The 7,500-nt window shown below is 34.1% G+C and overlaps 1 protein-coding gene across 13 annotated transcripts in view; it reads left to right on the top strand.

The window, feature by feature from the left end:
* LOC144978001 (polypyrimidine tract-binding protein 1-like) overlaps nucleotides 1-7,500 on the top strand; it is a 351,175-nt gene that overhangs the window by 43,427 nt on the left and 300,248 nt on the right. The window lies entirely within an intron of this gene.

The raw sequence follows: 7,500 nt of genomic DNA, 5'->3' as shown, positions 1-7,500 counted from the left end.
GTTACCTTCATAACTCTTAGGTCGTTACTATAGAATTAAGGCATGTATATATACTTCTCTTTAGGTCTCCTACCTGTATACTGCATAACGAACGGTTTGTTATCAGGGTATGATAATATTAATATTATCCATATTATGTATTGTGTATCTCTGGAATAAAGACTCGCATAATGTGGCGCCATGAAATTTATCACCGATTGTGACGCGTTCGCCTTGGGTCAGTGAAAACGAACTAAGTTAGAGACATGTATGGGGCATGTCTACAAATAAACAAGCTAACACCCAGCCTATCAACACACACAATAAATACCCCCATTAAGGTCTCACCTATTGATATACCTTTCCTTATATAAATATATATATATATATATATATATATATATATATATATATATATATATATATACTATTCTCTTTGCTCTCTCTCTCTCTCTCTCTCTCTCTCTCTCCCCGTGTATGTGTGTGTGTGTGTCTCTCTCTCTCCCCTTTTTCCTCTTTCCCTCATATTAATAATAATAATAATAATATTAATAATAATAATAATAATAATAATAATAATAATAATATAATAATAATAATAATAATAATAATAATAATAATAAATAATAATAATAATAATAATAATAATAATAATAATAATAATAATAATAATAATAATATTAATAATGATAATAATATGATATGATATGATATGATATGATATAAGTCCAGATTTATGTAGGCTTTTACAGTCTTTTATCTGCTCTTGTGCATTCGTGAACGTATATAATTCAAGTCTCTCAAAACTCGGCATGCCACATGGTGGAAGGAGGTGTCTGAATTTAACTTTACAAACAGTATTTTTCTGTTTCAAAATGAGCATCAAGACGGCACTTGAATGCCTGCAATGAAGGGGCGTCGACAACTGTTGCAGGCAGGCGGTTCCATTTGTCGACTACCCTAACTGAGAAAAAGTTCTGCCTAAGGTTTAGAGAACACCTTTCTTTGGAGAGTTTGAATTTGTGTCCTCTGGTGGTGCTGGTGGAATCAAGATTTAGAGGGCTCGTGCTAACATAGTATAAATTATGTGTGTATTTGTACGCTTCAATTAGGTCTCCTCTGTCTCTCCTATACTGCATGCTAGGTATTCTTATCTTTTTCAGTCTTTCTGTGTATTCTAGATCTTTGAATCCCGGAATGACCCGAGTTGCGCGTCTTAGAACACTTTCTATGAGGTCTTTGTTTTTCTGTAGTCGTAGTGCCCATGCTACATTGCCAAATTCCAAGTGGGGACGTACAAGTGCAGTGAACAATTGTCTCATGTTATCTCTATCAAGATATGTGAACGACCTCCTAATGAGGCCAACGATTCTGTTTGCTTTATTTACTTGGGTTTCTATGTGCTTAGAGAACTTCAGTTCCTGATCTACTAACACACCTAAATCTTTTTCCTCTTCAGTAGGCTGAAGTATGACAGTCTCGCTAGAGTCATGATTTCTCATTGTGTACTGATGGTGCGGGTTTCTATATCCCAAGTGCAAGACATGGCACTTGTCTGCATTAAACCTAAGCTGCCATTTATCAGCCCACTGTACCAAGCTGTCAAGATCACTTTGGAGCTGAGTTATGAACTCTTCCTTGTCTACTCTAGAGAACACCTTAGTGTCATCTGCATACATTTGGCACAGAGAGTCCACAACGTCTGGAAGATCGTTAATAAATATTACAAACAAAACTGGACCAAGGCAGCTTCCCTGCGGAACACCACTCGATACTGGTGCCCAGTCCGAAAAACTGCCGTTCACCCTAACACGCTGTCTTCTCCCACGCTGTCTTAATAATAAATAATAATAATAATAATAATAATAATAATAATAATAATAATAATAATAATAATAATAATAATAATAATAATTAATAATGATATATAATATAAATAATAATAAATAATAATAAATAATAATAATAATAATAATAATAATAATGATGATGATGAGGGATGATGATGATGATGATGATGATGATAATGATGATGATGATGATGGTGATGACTTTCCTCACATAATATTATAAAGAGATCAGAATATTTTCTGGATGCAGTCGATATATTTTCTCACTCCCGTGTCTCGTTTCGACCCTTGGCCTTCGTCAGGAGACAAACAATAAAATACAAACATTTTAATTGAGCACATTTCAATGGATATTGCTAACCATATTTTAAAAAAAATAAATATTGGATTAACATTAGAGTTATATTATAAGTTATAATTATTATAATATTATAAGCTAACAAGCCGCCGTTTTTTGGTGTTGTTGTTTTTATTGTTTGGTTTTGTTTTGCTTTTTTTTTTTTTGTTATTATTAATTAAGTTTGTCTTTATTTTTTATTTCTTTAAAGTTTATGCAACAGAATCGAAAATCCACAATTAGAGCATTTCATTTAATTTGAATTTTATAAGTAAGTCTAAAATTTCAATTTTAAGCACTAGATTCACTCCGACATGCTTACTGGTCGAAGACGATTTGTCACATAATATACAAGAAACAGATTAAACGTCATTGTTTTAGCCAGCTATTTTTATGAGTAATTCTCACTAAATCCTATCGATCAGACTATAAGCGTTAATGGTTACACATCGTTTTGTGTGTTGGTACGTTAGATCCAGCTTGCGGATGTTGTGAGCCTTTAGGCTAAACGCATAGCACCATTATTAGAGGTTGAAATTGAAAAGCGCACTGAGCATCATGTGTTATGTACGCATCAAGACAACGCGCTTTGTGAGAACTATTTACTACTGTTAGGACGGAAACTCGGGATCAAAGGGCCTATTCGACCTTACTGTCCTGGACAGAAAATCATCGATATTCCTTGAGTGAATGGCCCGATACACAAATGTGATCAAACTTTTCCAGCCTTCGATAGAGTAGGCTTACTTAATGCTTGGAGGCTGCTAGAACTACACACAATAGGCTATTATTATAATATTATATGAAAAGCGCGCGCTGCTTTGTTTAGAAAATCTGACTATATAGATCCATTTTTTTCATTACCTCAAGCACAGTTGTCTTGAGTCACCGTGATCTTTGATTGTCAACATTATTGTTGCTGATGTTCTTTTGCTTTCAATCATTATCACCACCATCGTCATCACCATTATCATCTCTGTACAGAAAAATAGGTAGATCGATATAGAGATATATAGATAGACACATAGATAGATAGATAGATAGATAGATAGATAGATAGATAGATAGATAGATAGATAGATAGATAGATAGATAGATAGATAGATAGATAGATAGTGACATAGCTCGATACATAAATGGATATTCATAGGTAGAAATAGGGGGAGAGAGAGGGAGAGAGAGAGAGAGAGAGAGAGAGAGAGGGAGAGAGAGAGAGAGAGAGAGAGAGAGAGAGAGAGAGAGAGAGAGAGAGAGAGAGAGAGAGAGAGAGAGAGGGAGGTCAAAATCCGTAAGTACCTACTTTATCATTCTTCTTCACATCATGCACGCGGATTTTTTTCTGTTGTGAGATATGGGTTCACTGGACCGTAACGAAAACAAATCGTATGTTAAGATGGAAACCAGAAGTGATCTTGGAGCAGGTGCTTAGCGTGCAATGTGTCTATCATCCCACCTCTCCCTTCTTATCTCTATCTCTATCTCTCCCTCTTCCTCTCTCTCTCTCTCTCTCTCTCTCTCTCTGTCTCTCTCTCATTGGCTCTCACTCCGTGTCTCTCTCTGTTCCTTTCTCTCTCCGTCTTTTTCTCTATTCCTCCACCCTCCTCGCACTCTATTTCGCTCTTCTAATTTTTCTATCAAATATCTATTTCCGTACCTCCGTTTCTCTCGCTATACTTCTCTTAATGTTTCTCTCTCTCTCCCCTTCCCCCGCCACTCATCCCTCTCTCTCTCTCTCTCTCTGTCTGTCTCTTTCTCTCTCTCTCTCTCTCTCTCTCTCTCTCTCTCTCTTTCTCTCTCTCTCTCTCTCAATATATATATATATATATATATATATATATATATTGATATATCTACCTACCTATCTATATATCGATCTATATATCTATCTATCTATATATCGATCTATATATCTATCTATCTATCTATCTATCTATCTATCTATCTATCTATCTATCTATCTATCTATCTATCTATCTATCCGTCCAAGTGCTTGTTTATCCGTAGGTTTATGTCATATTTTCTTTAAACTCTTATTATTGATATCTTCGATAGATCCATTCCGTATCTATGTCAAATCAATTTTATATCACCTACACCTCTTACACATTTATCCTCCATCCAATCTCAATTCTTTTCACAAAGAGGTCATAGTTTTTCTCTTCTTCAATTACACCGTATTTAAATTCCGATTAAACGAAAAGTCGGTTTGAGGTAATTGAAAATCCATCCTTCTCTTCTGTGAAAAATCGAAATTGTCAAACCACTTAAAATACGTGATCTCAATTTTCGTTCCAAGTGTTTTAATTTCCGAAGCTATTTAAATATATTTTGTCTGCATCGTGTCAAGTATTCGTATATATATATATATATATATATATATATATATATATATATATATATATATATATATATATTATATATATATATATATATATATATATATATATATATATATATATATATATATATAATATATAAGCATAATTGTCCGTTCAATGGACGTGATGATAAGTATCTAGATCAACTCAAAATTTATGATTCAAAGTTGAATAACATTTGAACGCAATTTTTGTTGCCTTAATAAATAGACAATGCATTTATCAACTTCGTAAGATAATTCCACGGAAATTTCGGAGAGATATTTTCTATATTTAATACCTTATATATTTCGCTCACTTATCGTAGAATTCTTTCCCAATGTCAAAGGCGGATAATTTTAAGAAATTTATATCTATTTTTAAAAAATGGAGGAACCGCTAACTTGTGTCCATTCAATGCAATTGCTGCCTCGTTGTCCTACTCGCTACCAGAGGGTTGAGTTGACACACAACCACGTGCTAAAAGTGATGGCCTCTGATTTCGATGAGATTTAACAACAGAGATTTTTTTTTCTTTTTGGACAAAATCTTCACGATTTCAAACCGATCTCATAATACTTTTTATTTGAGCACGGAGAGATAGTTTCTGCATTTAATATCTTATATAGTTCGCTCACTTTTCGAAGAATATTTCCCAATGTTAAGATCAGAAAATGTTTTATATTAATTTTTTAAAATAATTAAATTGTATTCAAAATAATGAGAGAAATCATTTACTTGTATCGATTCAATACAAGTACTCCAACTTCATTGTTATACTCGTAACCGGAAGGTTGACACGCAACCCAGGTGCTAAAAATAATGGCGTCTGTTTCCGATGGGACTTGGCGAAACAAATGTTAAAAATCAGCACGATGTCTAATCACTTTCATAATACGCACAAACCGTCTTCATGTCAATTAATTGGAATATCACCATGCAAAATGTGGGGACGATTGGGACTGTGGTTTCAGGGCCTTAGTGTTACAACAAATCCAATTAACAGTCTTAGGTCTCTTCCAGATTCCCTTTAACATCGTAGGCCGGTTTAGTCGTAAATGAATAGGGCACGCGATGCGAGGAATTCTTAATTTGATAGAGATACTGATATACTGGATTATTTACAATTATTATTACTTACAATTATATTTGTTAATTTTATTGAGCTTCGGGTAGCTACATATTGACAACGCTGATAACAAAGTAAATTATGGGTCTATTTACATATAATAATAATACTGATATTGTTGTTTTAAGTTTTCCCATTAGATTTATGTAGATTAGCGTGAAAGAGCGGAATTATCCTTTTTCGTATTTCCAAAGGTACCGAGTTCGATTCTGACCATCGCGCACGTGAGCTTGAGCTAGTCGCCTGTAGTCGTTGCGGCACTGCACTGCAGTTGATGAGAGAATTCCAGTCGTTTCTTTCCTTGGCTTTCTAGAAAAAAAATTCTCCCCTCTGAGATGAATAAAAGGAGTTTTATTTTGATTATATTTAATTAGAGCGAAACGTTTTGTTATTATTAATATAGAATATTAATTAGTAAATAATATGTTGTTGTTGTTGTTATTATTATTATTATTATTATTATTATTATTATTATTATTATTATTATTATTATTATTATTATTATTATTAATTTATTTATTTGATTTAAAAAATATTTACCCTTTTCTCCACTGTCATCATCATCATCGTCGCCATCATCATCATCATCATCATGATCATGATCATCATCACCAATATCATCATATTGATTCTCAACTTCATCATCATAAATGATTTGTAGGCGTTTCAGCAGGTCTTATGCCTCTCTCTTCCTCCTCCTATTATTTTTTTCCTTTCCCCCCCCCCCCCCCCCTAACCTTTTTACTCAACCCCCCCCCCCCCCCAACCACATGATTCCCTCATTCTCCTTGTCCAGATTAAAGGGATGTAACGCCCTCCTAATTACTGCAATCCTCTCAAGTGTTGCTATTGACATTCTGCCTGTCGAGCCAATATCAATCTTTTGTTCAATTATGAATCTTAAGTCTTCAAGCCTCGAATGCACATTCTCTTTCATTCCATCAATTGTAATATGATTTTTAATATTTTGATGGGGAATTCCTGAATGCTCAGAGAATTATGATAATGTAAAAAATGCGTAATGCATAATGTATAAAATGGTTGTAAAAGAACTCAGTCTATAATCGCTTTTCAGGAATCTTCCCGGGGGATTTGTTGCAATAGATAAATGTCGTGGGCTGATAGAAACACGTTTTTAAAATAATGGCTAGACAGCTTGTCCTTCAAATACCGATTGGTTAAAAAATCCTGTCAAATACTCTCAAAACTGAGACTTCATGCATGAAGTGGGGCACTATTGACTCATGAACCCACTTTGATACTATGCGTCTGGCTCATGGTAAAGGAGCGTGTTTTGAATGAAATGTATATTATTACAATCATGTGGCCGCTTGGGGAATTACTTGACACACAGATATAAAGAAGTTAAACATTGCGAAATCGAAAGAAACGTTATGACTTGTCAATTTGTATTTCTTCATGTACTTCATTCATTCGCCTTACCGATGGTGTGTGTTTTTAAGTGAAATGTTTATAAGTACTGTCCGCCAGTTCAGTGATACCAGCTCACAAAATTATGTTTAACCTTAAATGATTTATAGAATCATTGAGAGAATTGGGAATGAATCACCCAACTGACTGTCTATAATCAACAACAAAAAGCGGAGTGACGCACATTCCAATTTCATCACTCTACACCCTGGACTCAGATAATTATTCTACCATAGGAATTGACAGATAGTTGTAAATATTGTAACTGGGCTCCCAACGGGGTGGCAAACTGTATAAAATGGAACCCTGGTTCCACATAGCCTTCTAAAAGAATTGAAGCATCTTGCCCATGAACGATAATATAGGATCTGAATCTGAATATTACTCGAAGTCGACTCAATTCCAAGTATTTGTATT

The sequence above is a fragment of the Berghia stephanieae genome, chromosome 1 (genome assembly GCF_034508935.2).
Source record: "Berghia stephanieae isolate SIO BIC M18660-M18661 chromosome 1, UCSD_Bste_1.3, whole genome shotgun sequence".
Lineage (NCBI taxonomy): Eukaryota > Metazoa > Mollusca > Gastropoda > Nudibranchia > Aeolidiidae > Berghia > Berghia stephanieae.
Note: the sequence above shows the minus strand (reverse complement) of the source record. Positions and strands in the feature narration are given on the sequence as shown.